At 50.4% G+C, this 22,488-nt stretch overlaps 1 protein-coding gene across 18 annotated transcripts in view; it reads right to left on the bottom strand.

Moving 5' to 3' along the window:
- MEGF11 (multiple EGF like domains 11) overlaps nucleotides 1-22,488 on the bottom strand; it is a 343,613-nt gene that overhangs the window by 300,332 nt on the left and 20,793 nt on the right. The gene's annotated exons all lie outside the window — the stretch shown is intronic.

Genomic DNA, 22,488 nt, shown 5'->3' on the forward strand with positions numbered 1-22,488 from the left:
TCAATATCCTGGCTGTGATATTGACTATAGTTTTGCAAGATGTTACCATTGGAGGTAACTGAGTAAAAGATACCATTTTTTACAATTGTATGCACATCTACAAGTATCTCAAAATAGGAATTTAATTCAAAAAGAAATTTTGTTTAAAGATTTTATTTATTTATTTGACAGAGCACAAGTGGAGGAAGAAACAAGCAGAGGGAGAGGGAGAAGCAGACTCCCCACTGAGCAGGGAGCCTGATGCGGGGCTCGATCCCAGGACCCAGGGATCATGACCTGAGTTGAAGGCAGAAGTTTAACCAACTAAGCCACCCAGGTGCCCCAAAAAAGAAATTAAGGTGCCACTCAATCTCAGAGTCATGCAAGTGCTGGGTTGGCACCTGAGGTGTGGACCTTAGGGGTCTCACTTACCTCACTCTGGTCCCAGCCCTGACTAGGAATGATGCCTTCTCAGATCCAATTGGAGAATTCTGGAAGCAGAGGACCAAAATTTGGTCCTTAAAGGGGCCAGGAATCATCAGGATGTTCCATACCATGCATGTCACAAACACCCTAGTCCAACTATGTTGTGATGTGGAACTGTGGCTATATGGGGAATACCAGGTAAGGAGGTAGTGGGAGGATCCACTCCACTCAAGGGAAATCAAGTGCATTCTGTAGAGACAGAATTTAAAAGAAGGGAAGGACTTTCAAGATCATCTGGCTTCGTATATGGAGAAACTGAGCCCCAGAAGAAAAGATCACACTCTCCCAAAGCCATACAGATTCCTGCCTGGGGTTCCCACCACAACACCACTTCCTCCTCTCATGAGCAGGAAGCACATTATAATGAAAGGCAAATATGGCAATATCTCTGTCTTCCAGATAATTCCTGACAACAAGTATCTCCAGGGCCATTAGCTCCAGGAAACACTGGACTTGAACCTGCAGGACAAGGTTACAGTCGGTGAGAAAGAAGGAGCAGTCAAAGATGACCTTGGAGCACAGTGTGTGCTCTGCCAACCTATCCAAAAACCTCCTGGGCACTTCCTGTCCCACTGCCACCATCCCTTCTCCCAGAGCCACTACGACACATTAAATTCCTCTCCTTGGGTTTTGTTTTCTCTAAGATGAGCCTCTGTCATTGGACCACAAGAAAGGAAATCATTCTATGTGGGCCACGCTCTGGAAAGTCAAAGGTCTCCCAGCCAGCCAAAGTTCTCACCTCAGGAGCAGCACACCATGGGGGAGGTAGACACCAGGTCAGACCACTTTTGTAGCAGCCACTGTTTCATCACGCTCTCAGACCCTCCTGGCCTCACCTGTCTTCCCAGATCTTGGCCTCATGTCCCACCCAGCCACTGTCAGCTCTGCGTGGGCTCTGCCCAGCCTCTGCTGACCTCACTCGGGCAGAGCTCCCTACACGTGGCCTAATGCCCCTACCATGGGTCCCCCTCCTGCCCTGGGGCTTCCCTGTTGCCACTAATGTTTGAGATACCCCAGAAACCACTCAGCACCCACACACAAACAACCTGGAACTGTGAGAAGGGGATACCCATGGGGAGACGGAAGCGGAACTTAACCTCTTCTCCTCGCTCGCCCTGGATGCAGGAGGACACTCAGCCTCTCACTGAGCACACACAGTGCTCCCTCCGCGATGCACACTGCCCATACTCGCGCTCCTTGTTTCCCGGGACCACTTCTTTTCCTCCTTCCTGCTTCCCCAGGATAGCATCCCTCCATAAAGGACAACACATTTTGGCCTCAGATTCTGTTTTCTAGAGACCAGGGTGAAGATACCCTTTTTGGGAGGATAAGAAATGTTAACAAAACAGAGAAAAGAAAGGTCATTCTGGCTGTCTTCCTTTGAGACACTGGGCACTGGGCAGCCCTGGGCCTTTCCCTGCATGTCCAAATTCTGGGGATGCTAGATCCCAGGGGGGCTGAGGGGTGATGGGTAACCTCCTGTGCCCTCTTTATCCCTGTGCATCTCCTCAGGTATGCCCTTCCCTGGGACTTTTTTTTTTTTTTTTTGAGATTTTATCCATTTATTTCAGAGAGAGAGAGAGCACACACACACACACACGAGTGGGGGAAGGGGCAGATGGAGAAGCAGACTCCCCACTGAGCAGGACCCTGGGATCATGACCTGAGAGGAAGACAAATGCTTAACCAACTGAGCCACCCAGGCCCCCCCTCCTCCCAGGACTTTTATAACTAGACCAATATAAGCAGCTTCTTACCGAGTGTGCAACCCAGCCCCATGTTACAGGAGAGAAAATAAAGCTAAGATGTGTTCCAGAACTGGTCATCACCCATTTATGCTGATTCAGACTCAACAGCTATGTTAAGGTCAGCATCTGTACTAGACTCTGCCAGGAGACTGTTTCCAGCACTCAATGCCCTGTACTGATGGGTGGGTTCTATGATGTACTAATGTTCAAATATTTTGGCTAAGACACTCTCCTGACTGATACGGGACGTGAGGGTAGCCTCTTGGAAGCAGCTCTGTGCCTTCCTCTGACTGTATTCGAAATGCCTAGATACATTCCCTTCCCTACCCAACTCTTCGTGCCAGAGAAGTCAGAGAAAAACACACTGATTTGTTGTCCTAAGGATCTAAATCGCTAATACAGACCCACAGCATAGACCTAATGAAACAAAATCAGACGTCCTAAGGTATATATAGACTCAAAGAGACCATCAGAATTCCATTCAAAGGCGTTGGACTGAGCAGAGTTTACTGAAGGGGACTATTTGCAGAGGCATGAGTGGGATTAAGGGAATCCATAAGAATGTTAAAACACTCCAGAATTTGCGATGGTGGGAAGACATTACCAGCCCGTGTCCTGAGCAGGCCCAGTGAAGGGCCAGGGTCACAGGAGCCCAGTGAGAGGGCAAGCTGAGGAGGAGGGGCACCACAGTTGTGAGGGTGCAGCTCCTGCCAGAGCCCCACACACGGAGGGAGCAGAGAAGAATTCCCCCCACCTGTCTCCTCCCGCTCTCCAATTCCCACATGGGCCTCCCATTGGCCAAACCCAGCCAGGAGGCAGAAAGCAGGGGCTCCTGCAAACACGAACCCCTCTTTGGCACAGAGGGCAGAGATGGGTGTGGGTACAGAGAGGCCACTGGAGGCCCGGGGACACCTATCACACATGGTCCCTTGCACACCAAGGCCTAGAACCACACACCTGGCACACAACTGCAGGACCCCGCCACCCACCCATGACCTCACAGCTGTCCTCAGGTTCTCCTGATCCCATCAGCACCGGCTTGGTGTGTCCCACGGGGACTGACTGTAAAGGGGAAGCCACGGTGCTGTCCCTGCCTCTGAACTTGTCCTAGGTCCCTAGGAAAGGGAGAAGACCAAGGAGGGCTTCTCCTCCTAACGTGGCCAAATGCTCAGCTGCAGAGCCCTAGAGCTGGGCAGACCTGGCCCTTCATTCTACCCAGAGCCCAGGACCGAAGGTAATTACATTTCTTTTCCTCGTCTTGGCACACTGCCCACCAGCAACATGGGATGCCCTTCCCCCCACCCCCCACTGCCAGCTCGTAGTCTGGTCTCCACCTGCACATGCGGCAGCATCCCCGAGGTGGAGCCAGCCCCCAGAGGCCTGTTGGCAGATGAACTGAGACGGCAGCCAGAGTGGGATCCCCACCTCCAGGGACTCCCTCAGCCCACACGGGGAGCACGAGCCGGCAGGACTCCCCAGAGGCCAGGCAGGCTACCTCTGGACGGGGGTGGGGGGTTGGATCTGGGAGTGGGGCAAGCCTTCCTATGCCATTGTTGGCTTTCCAGCTTTGCAGATCTGCCTGGGGTTTAAGGTGAGCTGGGGAGGGCCTAGAATCTGTTTGGTGGTATCAGGAAATTGCAGCAAGGAAGGGCAGGAAGGAGAAGTCATAGGACCTTGCAAATCCCTACACTGGGGGACCTGCTAGTGAGTTGCGGCTAACTCAGGCCGGAAATAAAAACCCAAACTTGCCCCTTTGCCCTCTTCCTGCCCTCTTTGACCTCTCCTTGTGAATAAAATAAATGAAATAAGCCAACTAGATACTTCTAGCCATAGTTTACTAAAGCTGAAAGGGATCTCAGAGATGACACCAATCCTCTGACTGATGGAGGAAGAGGCCCAGAGAGGTGAAGCAACATGTCCAAGGTCACACAGCAAGATGGCAGCAGTCCCAGGGCAGGAGCTCCCCAAGTCTCCAAAATGTTAAGGACCTGCAACACACTGGGAACTTTCCTAGATGGTGGGCAGAGTACAGCAAACAAAACAGACATTAAGGTTAACAATAGAACAACACGGCCCCACAGAACTTTCTGCGGTGATGAAATGTTCCACGTCTTGCTCTTCAATACAGTGACCGCTAGCCACATGTGGCTTTTGAGCGCTTGAAATGCAGCCATTTGTGATGAAAGAACAAAATGTTTGCTCCATATAATTTGCAGTACACTGTTTGATGCCTACTGTCTAGGACTGCTATGTCTTCATGAGGGACTGACCTTTATATCACTATGTAAGGTCCCTCTCCCTCCCTGGTCATCTTCTTTGCTCTGAAGTGGACTTTGTCTGATATTAATATAGCCACTCATGCTTTCTGTGGATCGATGTTTGCATGGTGTATCCTTTTCCACCCAGAAAGTGAATTTTTAATTGCATTTGTTTTTAATTAATTTAAGTAATCGCATGTGGCTAATAGCGACAATTTTGGACGATGCCATCTTAGAGAGCTCAGTTCCGTTAAGTTCTGTCTCCACTCGGCCAGTGGCTCAGCGGACCGGCTCCCCCACCCAGGGGAACACTCCCAGTGTCCTACGGAATTCAGAGGCCCCAGGGTAGCTCACCACGCGGGGAGCGATCCTCCCCACTGTCCAAGATGGAGAAAATGGATGCTGACGCCCACATCCACCCCCTTCCTGAGACTCAGAAGCAGTGGGATCTATCCAGGGGCCAGAGACTAAGAGTAAGCCTGAGTTGGCTACTTCTGGAGCAAAACGTTGTCTCTGTCCTTGCTTCAGGCCAAGTTCTCCCCAGACCACGGTGGTCTGACCCCTCCTAGTCTTGGTCCCCACCCTGCAGGGGGCAGACAGTCTGGTCATGTATTCTGGGGGATCCTGTGCAGGGAGGAGGTCCCCGCTTTCCTGGATTGGCTTGTGTGGAAAGCTGGCCAGGTAGAACCCCTTGCTGCCAGCGACTCCTCGGACAGCGCGACCTCCTCTCTCCTGCAGGCTCTTCCGCACGGCCTCCTCCTCCCTGCACCATCGCGTCTGCTGACTTGCCATGTCATCCCCAAGCCTGGCATCGTCTCAGAGGAGCTCGCGATACTGTGGGCATCCTTCCTACACGTATGGCACATACAGCAACTGCCCTTCCCTCCCGCACGGCACGGTGCCCAAGGTCCACTCAGAGCTGGAGCACTGTAAGTGTGCACCAGAGGACGGTGGGGAGGGCAGGGGAGGGAAAGAGAAGGAAAAAGAAAAGGATTTCTGCCCTGAGTCAGCAAGGATCCTGGCTGTCAAGGACTGAGCAGCAGCGGGGAGGCGGACGCACGGGGAATCCAGGGAAAAGGTCCTGATGTCCTATCTGCATTAACCTCCGGTGTGTAGCGATAATGCCCTCTCTCTCTCCTTTCTCCCTCTCTCCAGTCTCCCCTCTCTCTCTCATTTCTCCCTTGCTTCTCTCTTTCTCTCTTTTCTCTGTTCCCTTCTCTCTCTCTCTCTTCCCCCACCCCCACCTCTAGCCCTTTGCTTTAAAGACTAGATTGCTAAGCCCGAGTTTCCGTCTCAGCACATCCAGACTTTTCCTCCACTTGTCTCTTGACGTTTCCCAGCATCTTGGCCACCCCCACCCATCCCTCTGTGCCCTTGCCTCAGTCTCTCTCCTGCACTTAGAGGGCAGTAGAGCTGGGAGCCCTAGGCAGGGAGTAGGGGAGGCTGGAAACAAGCCGGCAGGGGCACCTGAGCCCCGGTATTTCCACATTACACTGAGCACACCTCCACTTTAATTTACACATCTTATTTCATTTTTTCACCAAATAAACTGTCACAATAATACAGGAGCTGATTCAATTCAGGCAGAGCAGCGCAGATCACATCAGAAAATGACTGATAGTCTTGATCTGAAAATTGCGTTTATCATACAGGCAAATAAAGTGTGAAGACCTACACTCAGGATAAAGGTTTTGTCAGCATCAGAGTGCACAACTGACCTGGAGTCCCCCCAACAAATAAGACATCAGCAATGGTTCAAAAGATAGAAATGGGGAGCAGACGGCTCTAGGGGCCAGGGGCCAGCAGGAGCCAGTGGGCTGGGGTGCAATGGGTACAGGCAGCATGGGGTAGAGGTGCCCTCCAGACACACTGAAGTCACAGTCCCCCACTTCTGCTGGGAGGGGAGGGAATGAAGGGTGGTGGGCTAGCGCCCCTGAGAAGTCCTGGCAATTGCTCTATATTGGAAATTCATGGCAAATTACTCCTAAAACTTACTGGTCCAGCTGGAGAGATGCCTCTTTGAACTCCAGCAAGACTTTGAAAATCACTCTCAAAGCTGGCTCTTGAAGCCCTGTCTGAGATGAATTAAAGGGAATTATGCACATAAACCCCCAGATCAAGGGGACACCCACCCTCCTTCAACTGCCAGCAGGCTGATTAGACAGATAGAGTTCACAGCAGAACAAGCACCCAGGATGGAAAAATAAAATAAAATAAATTTGAAATGCAGAGATTGATGATTCCTGTCACAAAGTCTTTCCAGAACCATGGTCTGTAAATTGGAATTTCCATTGATGCTAAGATAAGAGTGATAGCTCCCTAGCAGCCATTGGCCTGCTAGGGGTCTTTGGAGCAGGACTCCAGCATCCCTCTAAAAATCACACACTGCCCAGTGTAGGGGGATCCATAACCAGGAGAATGGCTTTGGTCCTAAGAGACACCCCCATCACCCCAAGAAAGAGACACCGGGGCACAAAAACATCAGCTCACATCCATTCAGACCCCTTGCCCCTGCCACACTAACATGGTGCCCAGTGCCTGGTACTTAGCTGGTGTTCAGCAACATTTACATAAGACCAGACAAGATGCTGCCTCTCTTCTCAGGCCCTGCTGAGCAAACTCACCCCAACTTCATCCTCCCCTAGCACAGCAGAGGTCCCAGGTGAGGGGAAGAAGTGGACAGGGGCCTAGAACTCTATTCTGCTCAGACCCTGTCTGGGCCAGAGCCGGCTGACAGACAGCAGTACAGAAATTGAGGTTGGTTCTTCACCCCAAAGACTGATGTATCTCAGGCCAGCGTACTTGGAGAGGGAGGCCAGAGAGGGGATGTGCGGAAGGCTATGGTGGGCCAAGCAGATCTCCACTTCAGGATTGAGACATTCATTCCTAAGTCCCTTTCTGGGAATTACCCTCAGCCAGAGAAAGCCACCTGGGTCAAGCTCACACCCCAAACCTAGGGACAGCTCATCCAAAGACTGGTGAGTTGGACTCAGGGAGGGTGGCTATCAAGGCTTGGCCCCTTGACTCTTGGTGGGACAGCTCTGCGGAGCTGAGGGGAAGCAGAGGGGAAACCTTCGGTGTGATGGCCTCGCCATCTAGCTCCTCCCTCTGCCCCACGTCGCCGTCCTCACTCCCCACAGGTGTTGATACCAGAGCAAGAGGGAGACAAGCCCTGATGGGTGCCACAGAAGTCGATGTGATACGAGGTCCCTTGTCTAGCCTAGTCCTTCACGGCAGGGCCAAAGGCAGCCAGAGAGGGAAGGAGACTTGCCTCTGTGCACGTGGCCAGCCCTGGCAGAGCTGCCCCTAGAACTCGGGCCTTCTGATTCCACGCTTCCCCAGGAACACTCTAGAAAGGCAAGGCCCTCGATGAGTAATTGAGAAAGATCATTTCCCGATCCCCACTGGCCCCAGCTTTTACTCTGTCATTCCGTGGGCCCTTACGCCAAAAACAACGCTCCATGGGCTCTCAGCATCTCCTGGAGAATCTTGCCAGCGTCATTCTCAGAACGGGACATAAGGGCTGCCATTTTATGAGATTTACCACTCAACTGAGGAAAGATACTTTGATCGTTCTCAGCTGGGTTATTACAGTTGACAATCACCTGCCCATGCAACCCCCAAATTTTTAAATGGAGGAGGGAGGGAATCAGAATCACCCAGCATTGACATTGATTTGGTTAATCCCTAGAGGAAAATACAATTAAACGAAAGGAACAAAATGAAAGCTGACTGATGAGTGGCCATTTTAAGATACTTGGTTCAATTAAGCTAAAAGCCTGCTCTCAGGGCCACAACAATGGTTCCCAGACACTGCCAGCCCGCCTGCACTCCGAGTCGGGACTCTGGAAGCCAAAGAGGAGGGAATCCCTGGATTCTGCACTTGAGCCTGCCTTTCCCATTTAGGGCCAACTTCTCAGATCCCTGCTGACAGCCAATCGCCCCTCCCTGGATGAGGCCCAACAGGGGATGGAACGGAGGACAGGGAACACAAGCTCCATTTCTACAGCATTGAATTTCTTGCTTTTTTTCCTGTTGGCTTGCTTGTCTGCCTGCTTCATAAAAGATGGCCCCTCGTGGGAAGCCAGGGCTTGTTCTGCCACTAACCAGCCTCAGTGTTCACATCTTTAAAATAGGGATGTCCGTAAACCACGGAAACCCGGATGTCAGCTCCCACTCTGTTGAGAATGTGCAGCCTAACTTCAAACCAGCCCCTCATCCTCTCTGGATTGCAGCTGCCTTAACGGCATAAGAATCTCTCTATGCCACCACAATGAAGTTTGCAAGTACTGGGAAAGAAAGGATCGCCTTTTCAACATATGGTTTCAGAACGATGTGAGATCCACAGGCAAAAAAAAGTTAAAAATAGGCAAATGCTTGAACTTGAACTGCTTCACCAAAGAGGATATACAGATGGCAAACAAGCACGTGAAAAGATGTTCAACATCATCAGGCATTGGGAAAATGCAAATTAAAGTCATAGTGTAATGTCATTCAGAATGGCTAAAATAAAAATTAGTGATAACGCCAAATTCTGCAAGGATGTAGAGATACTGGGTCACTCATGCATTGTTGTAGGAATTTAAAATGATACAGCTACTCTGGAAAATAGCTAGGCAGGTTTTTGTGGGTTTTTTTTTTTAAACTAAACATGCAATTACCATATGACCCAGCCATTGCACTCTCGGGCACTTACCCCAGAGAAATAAAAACTTATGTTCACACAAAAACCTACACAAGAATGTTTATAGCAGCTTTATTTGTTACAGCTCAAACCTGGAAACAGCCGAAATATCCTCCATGGGCAAATGATTATACACACACACTACGCCCATATCAAGTAGACTGAGGTTGAAAAGCATCCCCAAAATGTGTGTCCACCCAGAACCTCAGGATGTGACCTTATTTGGAAACCGCGTCTTTGAAGATATAATTAGTTAAGATGAGGTGAGCCCTAGGAGCACTTGGATGGCTCAGTCGGTTAAGCATCTGCCTTTGGCTCAGGGTCCTGGGATGGAGCCAGCATCAAGCCCAGCATTGGGCTCCCTGTGAGCCTGCTTTTCCCTTTGCCCCCTCCCTCCTCCCCCCCACCCCCCTTCCACCCACTATTCATGCTCGCTCTCTCTCTAATAAAATCTTTTTCTTTTCTTTTTTTCTTTTTTAAGGTGAGTCCTAAATCCAATGACTGATGTCCTCCTGAGAAGATCACACAGCCATGGAGGCAGAGATGAGAGCAACATGGCTGGCAAGCCAGGAGCACCAAGGGCTGTTGGCAGCCAAAAGAATCTAGAAGAACCAAAGAAAGATTCTTCCCCAGAGCGTTTCAAGGGAGCATGGCCCTGCCGCCACCTTGCTTTCAGACTGCTGGCCTCCAGAACTGCAAGGGAATAAATTTCTGTTGTTTTCAACCCCCCGCCCCCGGTTTGTGGTATTTGTCACAGCAGACCTAGGATACTAAATACACCACGGGATACTACATGGCAATAAAAAGGAACTAACTGATACACACAACTTCCTCGATGAATCTCGGGAGAATGGTGCCGAATGAAAAAAGCCAACCTCCTAAGGTTACTTACCCTGTGATTCCACTTATATGACATTCTCGAGATGACAAAATTAGAGTGATGGTGACCAGATCAGCGGGGATTCAGGAAGGGAGGCTGGACTGTACAGGGTAGCACAAGGGAGTTTTGGCAGGGGGCGACCCCACAGCTCTGTATCCTGACCGCAGGGGTGGTTCCGTGAATCCAAATGTAGGACAAAATTCACGGAGATGTGCGTACCAAGTGAGTTCATCTGCAGCTGAGTTAACAGTATAAGTTCCTGGTTTTCCTATTTATACCATGTGAGTAAGTTACTTTTCCCTTCTCCGAGTCTCAGGCTCCTTGCATGCAAAGTCTTAGGCAGGAATGATACGCTGTGCTCATGCCCCACCTGAGATGATGTGTGTAAAAGAAAACGAGGCCATAACTAGAAGAGGAATGGGTGCAGTAAATCTTAGTTCCCATCTCATCCCAAGAAGTGCGGCTCCTTCCATTTGTTTTCTCAACCTGCCATTGCATTCAATTCCACCCTTCAAGTCAAACGGGGTTCTCCTGGGAACCCAGGTTCCTCTAGAGTACAGCTCTTCCAGATCTCTCTATCTGGGCCTGCATGAGGGCTGGGCTGCTCCTGGAGCTGAGCCAATAAACACCCACTCCGGGAGCCCCGGCCCCGTCTGCAAAGCTGCCCCGCCATTCAGCCTTCAGCGTTCATAGGGCGCAGCAAAAACTCTCTCTTTTCCCCTGCGCTGAGACCCCATATGCTATCCCTCCCTGCCTTCCCCTTCCTCATTACCCCTGGTACTATTCCAAATGGCCTTGCAAAAACAACTTTACAGTTGCAAAGCAGAGTTTACAAAGTAATTTTTTAAAGATTTTTATTTATTTATTTATTTGACGGAGAGAGACACAGCGAGAGAGGGAACACAAGCAGCAGGAGTGTGAGAGGGAGAAGCAGGCTTCCCGCAGAGCAGGGAGCCTCATGTGCGGCTGCATCCCAGGACCCTAGGATCATGACCTGAGCCTAAGGCAGACACTTAATGACTGAGCCACCAAGATGCCCCTACAAAGCACTTTTCATACATGTGTTATACCTCCTTTGCACCCCAAGACCACAGCTGGAGGCAAAACAGGTCAGGATCCCAACTTCCCAGTCGAGGAGGTAGCTCAGGAATAGGAAGGAGAGAAGGGAACCAACCTACTGTGTGTCAGGCCCTTTATTTTCTTTCATTTGATTATTATAACAAGATTAGGACATAAGTAGTATGAAATCTCCATTTTTCAGATGAAAAAGACCACCTCCTCCTCAGTTCAGAAAGGTAAGCAACATACCCAGTGACATATGGCCAATGAGGGCAGAATGGGGATCAGACCCCAGCCTTTCTGACTCTAATCCAGGAATCCTTCCTTTACACCAGGCATGTAAAGGTTGTTCTCATCCATCTATCATGTTCTCATCCATCCATCCATCCACCCATCCATTCATTTTAACAAGAAGCAATCGGAAATCCTTTCTCTCCATGGGGGTTTCTTGAATTGACCAGATCAGACCCATGTGTGCTCTGGTCCCACACTTGTGAGGATCTTCAGATGTTCTTCTTTACTCTGCATCCCCCAAAGGCTCAACCTTTTCATACTGTGTCATGTTTCTACCTTGGGAATTTACTAGAGCACCCTTTGCCTATGTTAGGCAGTAACGCCAACATCTCTTCTCAACCTCACCCTCTTGGTCCCTCCTACAGTTCCCCAACTCAATAGAGAGCCAGAGTCTTGTCCATATCCCACATATCCTTTCAAGGCTGGAAGGACCCTTAGAAAGCATTCAAGAGGAAATTGGAACCCCCAGTGGGGAGGCACTTGCCTCGAGTCCCATAGTGAGACCAAGAGAGGGGCAGGACTAGCCTCCAGGCCTCCCAGTGCCTATGAGGCCATCCCTGCATGGGTCCCCGCACGGTCAATCTGAGCTCCGACACTGTGGATAGCCATGCCTGCCTTCCTGTGGAAGGCAGTGGAAGGCTGCCTGGGTCAGGGGCCCATAGTGGTTCCAGCCATCTCTCTTCCCTTCCACATTCCTAAATCCTGCCCATCCTCCCAGCCCAAGCCCAACCCTCCTTCTCCCTTGAAAGCTGTCCAGACTATTCTAACCACAAAGGTTTCTCCTTCCATCGACCACTGCTGTCTCTACCCCCCCTCCCCTGCTACCTCCAGATGTCATGGAACTTCACAACCATCCTGAGCCTTAGTTCAACCTTCCCGGTCCAACCGCCACCCTCCCCACAGCAGCTGGCATAGCTGAGTGAATATAAAGCAAAAAAGGGGGGAGATATAGAACCCCCCCTTATGGGAATGTCTGTCCATACTAGGAGTCTGATTTTGAGGGCTCTATCTTATATTTTCACAAACTTACCGGGATTTGGCATCCCTCCCTCCCAAAGAACACTCTAGAATACCTCTCTTCCCATTAGAGCTTTGCCTAATACTCAGAATTAAACTTTAGGGTAAAATTCCACTTTTAAGTTGAGACTTCCTCCCCTCGTGACTAATTGAGATGCCAGGATCAAACTAAGTCTTCCATCCCATTAAATAAAGCCACATAAAAGATGCTCCAGCTAACAGCACTTTCCTGATTTCCTCAAGCTGGCCTGCAATAAGTATTCCTAATTGAGCTTGTTAAAAAGTGGATTTATGAATCCCAATTAGGCCACTCGCGCTTACACGGCCGCAGTTTTCAATACGACCAAACCTTCCTTCTTCCCGGGATGAAATTATTTTGGTGGGTGACAGGATAATTACTGAAACATAAAAGGACCCAGCCAGTACCATAGCAGCAGCCTCAGCAATTCTGTTAGGAGGGCCTGAGGACAAGCAGGGTCTTGATGGCAAATTTAAACCCATGTTCAACGGCTGCCACTCCAGACCTCTCAGCCATGCAGGCACCTCTCCCAGTTCTTTCTCCTTGGCTCCAAAACCAGCCTCCAGATGCCAGCACCACCCTGCCTTGCCCTCTCCTTCCTGGCAGCTCCCCAGCTATTCCAGGGCCTCCTCATCCCAGATCAAGTTCTTCCACCAGCATGGCCTTTCCTCAGCCCCGCACTTCCCCGGCTCCCTTAAAGATCCAGCACAAATGGCTCCTTCTCCAGGAAGCCTTCCTTGCTTGACCCAGCAGCCTCTTGGGCCTACTGCTGTTCAAGTACTTTTCTGTCTGGTTCCTCAGTTATGTCTGCCTCCAGCTCTGTGCCATGAACTCTCTGAGGGCAAGGCTGGTCCTCAGCAGCCCCTGTGCCTGACATGCGGTAGGTTGCTGGCTCCCTCCCTCACCCGCTCCTTCCTTCTTTCCTTTAACAAACTTTTTGGGACCCAATTCTAAAATGGGCAAAGGATCTGAATAGACTTCTCCAGAAGAAATAAACAAATGGCTAATAAGCACATGAAAAGAGGCTTAACATCATGACTCATAAGGGAAACCTAAATCAAAACCACAATGCAATGTCACCTCACACCCATCAAGAGGGCAGCTACCAAAAGAACAGGCGGGAAAAAAACCTGAAGTTGATGAGGATATGGGGAAATTAGAGCCCTCATACACTGCTGGTAGGGATGTAAAACAGTGCAGCCACTTTGGAAAACAGTCTGGCAGTTCCTCAAACATTAACCACAAAGTTCCCTATGACCCAGCACTTCTGCCCCAATGTACATATCCCAAATCAATAAAAACAGGTATCTATGCAAAAACTTCACAGCAGCATTAATTATAGTAGCCAAAAAGTAGAAACAGCCCAAATATCCACCAACGGATGAACAGATTAAAAAATGTGGCACATCCATACAATGGAATATAACTCAGCAATAAAAAGGGACAAAGTAGGGACACCTGGGTGGCTCAGTGGGTTAAGCCTCTGCCTTTGGCTCAGGTCATGATCTCAGGGTCCTGGGATCAAGCCCTGCATTGCTCTCTGCTCAACAGGGAGCCTGCCTACTTGTGATCTCTCTCTCTCTCTGTGTCAAATAAATAAATAAAATCTTTTTAAAAAATTTTTTTTACAAAAAGGACAAAGTACTAGTTCGTGCTACAACATGGACAAACCTTGAAAATGTGCTAAGCGAAAGAAGCCAGTCCCAAAAGACCACATGTTCTATGAATCCATTGATGTGAAATGTCCAGAATGGGCAAATCCACAGAAACAGAAAGTAGATTAGTGCTTATCAGGGGCCAGGAGAGGGAGACTAGGGGTAACTACGGATGGGTCTCGGGTTCCTTCTGGGGGCTGATTGTGGTGATGACACAACTCTGTGATTCACAACTCTGTGAATACAGCAAGTACCACTGAATTATAAGAACATACTAAAGACCACTGAATTATACACTTAAACAGTGAACTGTATGGTACAAGGATTATATTTCAATAAAGATGTTACCAAAAGTATTTTCATTTTAAAGATCACTTGTTGGGCATTTACCCTGTGGGGGAGGGGCAGCACAAAAAGAGTGAACCCCAGGAGCCTGAGCCCCTGGACACCCCTCTACTAAGGCGTGTGTAGCACAGAGCATTTTTATTCCACTATTACGAACTCCCTCAAGATGGCAGCTCCCTGCTTGGCCCAAGATACGCTGACCCGGACCTCTTTCCTTGAATCCGTCAGCATGGAGTAAATTCAATCAACAACAGGATAATTTCCCACTTAGAGATACAGTATAGCAGATAAGAGCAGTCTCTAGAATAAGACCACTAAGAGTCAAATCCCAGCTCTGCCTGTTACCGGCTGGGTGGTCTTGGACAAGTTACTCCACCTCTCTGAGCGTTGGTATTGTCCCCTGTAAAAGGAAGGGATACCAACATTATCTACCTCATCAGGCTGTTGAGTAGATTAGGTGAATTAATACATTAAAAGTACCAGTCATAGTATAAAGTCTATATGAGGGTTACCCAGAATATTCACTGCCCAAGCCTGGGTAGTGAATCTCCTGAATCAGTTTTTAGTGATGGGCAAGTCTTTTTTTTTATTATTATTAAGACTTTATTTATTTATTGGAGAGAGAGAGAGAGAGAGCACAAGTAGGCAGAGGGGCAGGCAGAGGGAGAGGAGAAGCAGGCTTCCTGCCGAGCAAAGAGCCCCATGTGGGACTCGATCTCAGAACTCTGGGATCATGACCTGAACCGAAGGCAGAAGCTTAACCCACTGAGCCGCCTCAGTGCCCTGTGATGGTCAAGTCTTAAGAACATTCATCTTCGGGGCGCCTGGGTGGCTCAGTTGGTTAAGCCACTGCCTTTGGCTCAGGTCATGATCCTGGAGTCCTGGGATCAAGTCCTGCATCAGGCTCCCTGCTTGGCAGAGAGTCTGCTTCTCCCTCTGACCCTCCCCCTTCTCATGCTCGCTCTCTCTCTCTCTCTCTCTCTCTCTCTCTCATTCTCACTCCCTCAAATAAATAAATAAAATCTTAAAAAAGAAAGAAAGAAAGCTCATCTTCACCTCAGTCAACTGCTCCAAGCCCCCATTTCTCCTTGAATTCTTCCCCAGCCCTCTCTCCCTTCAGCCAGAACACCTCAACCCCTCTGCTCCCCCACAGAACAGGGTCTTTGCTCATTTGAGTGCTAGAGGATGTGGGCACACGCGAGAACACGGCCGCGTGCTCTGGCTGTCCTTGGGGCCGTGAGACAGGGAGGCAGGTGTGCAGCAGGGAGAGGTCCCGGATGGTGGAGCAGCCAGCCAGAAGGGCCCAGCCCTGCCATCTGCTCTCCTGGTCAGTCCCAGTGAGCAGCCTGGCATGGATTCACACTTGGTCGCAGTCCAGCACTTCTACCGAGTGCCCATTAGGGGGCAGCTACCAGGCCCAGGCTGTAGGAGTCATTTCCTGTCATAGGGGAGAGAAGAGTGGCCTTGCCCTAAAGAGAGATGTCTGCAATGCACTTGCCCAACATACCTACTCCATTTTACCTAAGAAACACAGTAAGAACCAGCTCGGTCCCCAGGAAAGTGGTGGCTGAGGGACCCGTTCCGTAGGCAACATGGCTTTTATAAGCCCCAGTGTGGAGGTGGGAGACCAGCGCTCATTGGGTGACATCACCTTGCATCCCCCCAGGCTCCCCCAATGGGATTGGGTAATTAAAATGCTTCCTTAACGGTCGCCCTTTGGAAGCAAGGACCCAGTGGGCTTGACCCATCTGGTCACACCTCATGTGCTCACACCCGTCCACAGGCATACGAGTGCAAGCATCCACTCCCATTCAGTCACATGCACACACTCCCATAAACAGCTCACGCACCTACACAACCAGACACGCACACACACACACACACAGTCACACACACAGTCCCCCAATACGCTAGCATGCACACAAGAGCACAAACACACAGATACACTCCCACACACAGGCACAGGTTTGCGAACATACTCACGTAGGGACACAGGCCTTGGAAGTACATGCAAGGGCACCTAAATGGCTTATATCCATCTACAGACACGTGTACACACCCACCCACATATTCACATGCAAGCAAACACACTCATGTCCACACGTTCGCTCCCACAGGCGTTCCGACTGACACACATCCCCACGCTTCCAATAACACATGTGCTCACACATGCACATCATCACACATGCGTGTTCACACCCACACACATGCACCCCCACGTGATCACATGCACTCACACTCTCACACTCTCACATCACACGGACCTAGAGGCAGCCCTGCGGCCCACGCAGGCTCCAGGCTCCACTGGCAGCGCAGGTCGCAGGGGGCCAACAGTTAAGTCAGAAGATTGTTTTCCCGTTTGCTAGGCTCTTTTCCTCCTTCGAAAATTATTACCTGGGCAGGATTCCCAGGGAGGTGGCATGAGGAGCAGAAAACACATGGGTCTACAGAGAGCTCTGAAAACCCCCATTCTGGAAGAAGGTTCCAAGGACGTCCACAGCCTGCGGGGGATAAACCTTGACAGCAGTGGGATACGTTTTCTCAGGTCGTCAGAAGACCTGCCAGGGTTTCGCAGTTTATAGAGAAAGTCTTCCTATGCTACCTCGTCACACCCCTGCTGCCCCACTAGTCCGCCGAAGCCTCTCAAGCCTCAGTTTCCTCGCGGAGTCGCTGTGAGGATTAAATGAGATAATGCGTGGAAATTGCTGAGCGCGGTGCCTGCCACATAGTAAGCCTCGATAAATGATAGCTTTATCCTTGGCATTATTAATATTGGGTATTAATATCCATAAATCCTACAGCAGTGGTGTGAGGTATTGTTTTCTTCGTTTGGTACCAATGAAAACAAAAGCCCGGCACTTCACATGATTTATGCCCAAGATCACGTCTCCAAGGGGCGAAACTAGACTCAGGCCTTCCACCTCCTGGGAATTCCTCCCTGTCCTCTATGCCCAGCGCTCACCGGGGACCTGCTCCACCCAGCCTGGTTCCATGACAGGAGCTTCTCCCTGCTTCCCAACACCTCCCTGCAGAAAGAGCAACTCCCTCCTCAGGTCATCCCATGGACACGATCTGGGTCCTGCTGTTGGGAAGTGCTCTAAATGATTCTTCTGACTCCTCTGTCTCTTCATCCCCATTCTTCCTCAGGCCCCCAAGGAAGAAGGGCTAACCCTGGGCCAGTTGGACAGCAAATCCTTTTATGCTCCAGATTCCCCTCCCCGCCATTCTAAGACCACCTTGTTCAGCCGCCCAGCCTCTGGGACTGCCCCTGTCTTCCTGTCAGACTGAACCCCCAAAACACCTGCCAGGGTAGTTGGGGGAAAGACACAAGACTCCCAGCCCAGGAGCTAGTCCAGGCATCCTGTTGCTGCTCTAGCCCCAAATCACTCTGTGCCCTTGGGCCAGTCACCTCCTCTCTGGGCCTCAGTTTGCACACTGGCAAATGAGGGGACGGGAAGGTCTTACAGGCTGTCACATTCTCTGAGGCTGGGGAGCTGAATAAAATCTCAAAATCCAGGGCAGACTAGTGGGGAAAATAATTGGGGTGAAGGACCCTTTCACATCATAACACAGCAGGAAGGCTCTCAAGAAGACTCTGGGCACAGAGGATGTTTAGATAATAGTCAATAAAGGATAGTGCCCTGCTCTCGGACTTCCTGCAAGGCTGTCCCCATGGGCGCCCTCACAGACAGACACACCTGCTCCTTTTACTATCCTTGGTTCCTTTTAGAGCTACTTGTGGAAGCCTGTGGAGCTCCAGAGAACGGGGGAACCTGGTGGAGGGAGCGCCCACCCACTCGCAAGCACACACAGACACAACGTTGGAGAGGAGCCAGACCCAACAGGACATGGGCCCGGGCCAGTCAGGCCTGCAGGCGAGGAGCCCCTCCGCCGCCAGAAATAATATAGCTCCCCTTGCCATAACAGGGACTGCTCCCCATTATCTGGCCAGCTTCCCCACACACACCGAACCATCCCCCAGGATTTGTTCACCTACTATAATACTGCCTAGGTGGGATATTTTCCATTTGTTCCTGCAGATTTTCCTTCCATACTTCTCCCCTCCATCTGGGCCCCTCCTGGGATAGATGGCACCAGAGCGTCCCATGATCTCTGGCTTCCACTTGGGTTTGGCCAATGGGGCAGCCTGAAGGTAAAGGCAGAGCAGGAGAAGAAGAAGCAGGACTGCTGTGATTCAGCCACATCCCTTCTGGAAAGCACACTCCTGTCAGGCAGCCCTCTCTATACAGTAACCGCGCCCCCCACCCCAACCCCAGAGCCCATGGCCCAGGGAGGCTAACTGCTCCCCACACTTGCTAGCCTTGGGGTGCTGCATATCCTTTGTTGGTTTCCCTAAACTCTGCCCACACCTTGGTAAACAATCCTTTATTAAGCACTCCTGAAATTCCCCAGCTTGTGTGTGCCACCTGCCTCCTGCCAGGACCCCAAGACATCATGGAAGGGGGATGTTCTCCTCGAACAACGATGACATAATGATCATGACCAGAAATGACACAAAGTCAGGCAGAAACAGCCTTGGAGCTCTCTGGCCTTCTGGCTTCTCAGGACAGCAGAGCATTCACTGGTGAGGTCCCCAACCCAAATGTCCCCTTGCCCCGCCGCCAGGACCCAGCCAGGAATGTGAATGAGTCCAGGATTCCCAGGAGCCCTGGCAACCCAGACTGCACGTGACCCAGCGAAACAGGAGGCACCACTCAGCTCCCCCCACCGGTGCCAGGCAGGAATGCCAGCCTAGACTTGCCAGTCTTCTACGTATGCAAAGGAAATCAGAAATATGTGTTTTTAGGGGAGATCTTCTTCTGCTTCACATGTTTTAGAAGCAAAATGTCAGCCAAACATAGCTATAGCCCATAGAGACTTGTTTGTTCCCCCATCAATTAGGCTCTAAGACTGAAATTCCATCTTTGACGTAGACGATTCAGAGGGGTGACAGCTTTGGTGGCCCCGCCAAGGGCGGCACATTCTGAATCTCTGAGTCTCTGCCCTCGGGATGGAACAGGGCCCTTGGCAGATCCCAGACCACAGGGAGAGGTGGGCAGCGGGCAGCAGTGAGGCCAATGGTCCCAGGTCAGGGCACGGACCTGGCCAAGATGGGGGACAAGACTGAGGTGGTTAGAAGTGGGGGACTCACTGGCCAGTGAGCTGGTCTCTAAAAGTTTGGGGCTATTTGGGGTTTGTTGGTTCATTGGTTGGTTACCAAGCTCTGTCTGTCTGCACAAAGTTCTGTCTGAACGTGGCCATGGTCCATATCCCCTATCCTGGTGGGGGAGGTAATGGCAGCCTCTTCAACTCCTGCGAGAGAGGGGAAACTGGTGTTCTCACAAAGGCCCACCATCTGTCCTCCTTCAGGGCCATCAAGTCACTAGGTGTTTAGGTGGCTATGTCCCAGAAAGGGCACCTTGTCCCTCCAGCTGCCTCCAGAACCAGCCAATTCCCCTCCTCTTATAAAAGAGAAGAAAATCTCCCCAATGACCAAAAGCCTCCAGCATGACATTCCTCAGCTTTCTGCCTCTTTCCTTCCCCGAATTGTTCCAGAACTGTCTTTTCCCTCATCTGGCACTGCCCAGGCTACTGGGTATTGTGAGACTGGTTTTTTTTTTGTGTGTGTGTGGGGGGGGGGGGGTCTTCCATCTTAGCACCCCACTAGATCATAAGCCCCCTGGCATCAGGCTGGGGGGTAAGCCTTACACACCCTCAGGGCTAGGTCTAGCTTCTTACGAATGGAGTTCCATTAGTATCCACATGACTTGGCATTTTTGATCATGTATCTGGATAGTAATAAGAAATTATAAGTATAATACTAATGATGACAGATGCCTTACATTTGCACAGCACTTTGAACTTTAGGAAGAAGAAATAATAAACCTAACAATAGTAATGATAGATGTCTTACATTTGTGGAGCACTTTGAAGTTTGCAGAGCACTTTCACAGACTTAATTTTCTATCATCTTCAAAATCCTCCTTATGTAGGGGGAGGTAGATGAAACAAGACAGGTAAAGGGCAAACCACCAGCGGGGCAGGATGGTAAGGACACAGAGGTGCGTTACGCAGCTCTCTCTACTTGGGAATGTGTCTGAAATGTTCTGTTATAAAGAGGTGTTTTTGTTTTTTTTTTTTTAAACACTCCAGTATGTCAGTAAAGCAAGAGGCATTATCGTCACCAGGGTTTTATTCAAGCTCAAGGAACTGAAGCTCAGTCACTCGGTTCTCTAAAACTAGACAAGCGGCATTCCCACCCCCTGGCGAGGGCTCTCTCTATGTCCCTGCTGCCCAAAGTAGGTCCAACAAACACCATTTTCTCAGAGAGTTAAAAGAGCTCTACAAAGGCCAAGATCCCATGGATAAATAAGTTTAACAAAGTGTGAAACAAAGGGGCGCCTGGGTGGCTCAGTGGGTTAAAGCCTCTGTCTTCAGCTCAGGTCATGGTCTCAGGGTCCTGGGATGGAGCCCCACATTGGGCTCTCTGCTCAGCGGGGAGCCTGCTTCCTCCTCTCTCTCTCTCTCTCTGCCTGCTTCTCTGCCTGTTTGTGATCTCTGTCTGTCAAATAAATAAATAAATAAATAAAATCTATTTAAAAAAAAAACAAAACTTGATTTTGGAGGAGAGAGAGGGCTTGTTTTTCCTGCACAAGTGGCCCCTGAGCACCATACAAGAACAGATGCTCCAACCCTCTCCAGAGCCATGAACTGAGCTGCTGATTCAAGCTCTCTCTCCCCCTCTCCCTTCCTTGCTGGTCCTCCATCCCTGGCCCCTTCTGTGCTCACAACAGCTTCCCTGGCAGCTTCATGAGCCCTTTGGGTGGCTCTACGCACGCTTAATCACTACTTCCTCTCCACCCTTCTCCCACTCGGTAGTGAGGCTTTGGGCAAAGAAAAGCAAGTAAGAGAAAAATAACTTGCTTTGTGAAAGCTAGAAATGCATCTGTTTATTATCCTCAAATAGCAACTAATCCTCACTGAGCATTTACTGTATGCCAAGTCCCGTGCTGCGTAATTACCCACATATGCTCTTCACAACAGCCCCGAGAGCTAGGGTCTGTTTTACACCCCATTTTGCAAATGGGCAAACTGAGGCACCTGGAAGGGAAGAGATTGGGGCCACACCCCCTAAATGAGTGCTCCTGACCTCTGAGCCCAGGCAGGAGGGAATTGGAGATCCCTGCTCAGAACCACTCCACTGAACTGCCCCCAGCGAGCAGCTCCGGTCAGAGGACCGCAGAGGTGAACCTCCCCCAGTGGCTGGCCTCGAGGGGCAAGCATGGCCCAGGGGCTGGCAGCCAGGACACACCAAGGCCCCTAGGCTGTAGAAACCATCCCTAGCAACCCCAGCCATTCCCCCAGAGCCACCAACTAACCATTTGCCTTTACGCCCTACGCCCCTGTCCCTAGTCCCGGTCACAGGTCACCCGGGAATGGATTCTGTTCCTTACACCTCCAGTCTCTGGGGAAGGACGGGGAGTTTTATTAGGGGAGCTGTGGGCCAGCTAGGTGCCATACTTCCTGCCTGATTTACTTAACCACCCAACAACCCTACTAGGTGAGCAATAATATTGCCATTTTACAGATGAAGAAACTGAGGCTCAGATAGTTTAAGTAACTTCACAGAATCTGCACTACAGAGATAACCTGAAGCCCCTAGCCTGACTCGAAGACTCACCCTGCTAATGAGGATCCCAAGTGTCCTTCCATAGTAACACCACCTCTAGCGTCAACAAAGGCAGGTGTGACCCCTGGAGAGACAAATAACACCTCCCATTTTACACGGTGTTGACACACATACAGGGTAGACGCTCAGCTATTACTAATACAAACTACAACTTTGCACAGATTATGTGCCAGGCCCCTTGCTAAGCACTTAGCATGCATTATCACATTCAATCCTCTACAACACTGGAAGAGAAGCCCCATTATTACCGTTCTCACTGTACACACGGGGAGCTAAAAGCAATTACCCAGAGTCACTGCAGTAAATGCCTGCCCAGTAGCCATACCCCCTTCTTCATTCCCAGAGTGCCCCACTTTTATTGAGGGGCCCACTCC

Source organism: Mustela lutreola, chromosome 7, assembly GCF_030435805.1.
Source record: "Mustela lutreola isolate mMusLut2 chromosome 7, mMusLut2.pri, whole genome shotgun sequence".
Lineage (NCBI taxonomy): Eukaryota > Metazoa > Chordata > Mammalia > Carnivora > Mustelidae > Mustela > Mustela lutreola.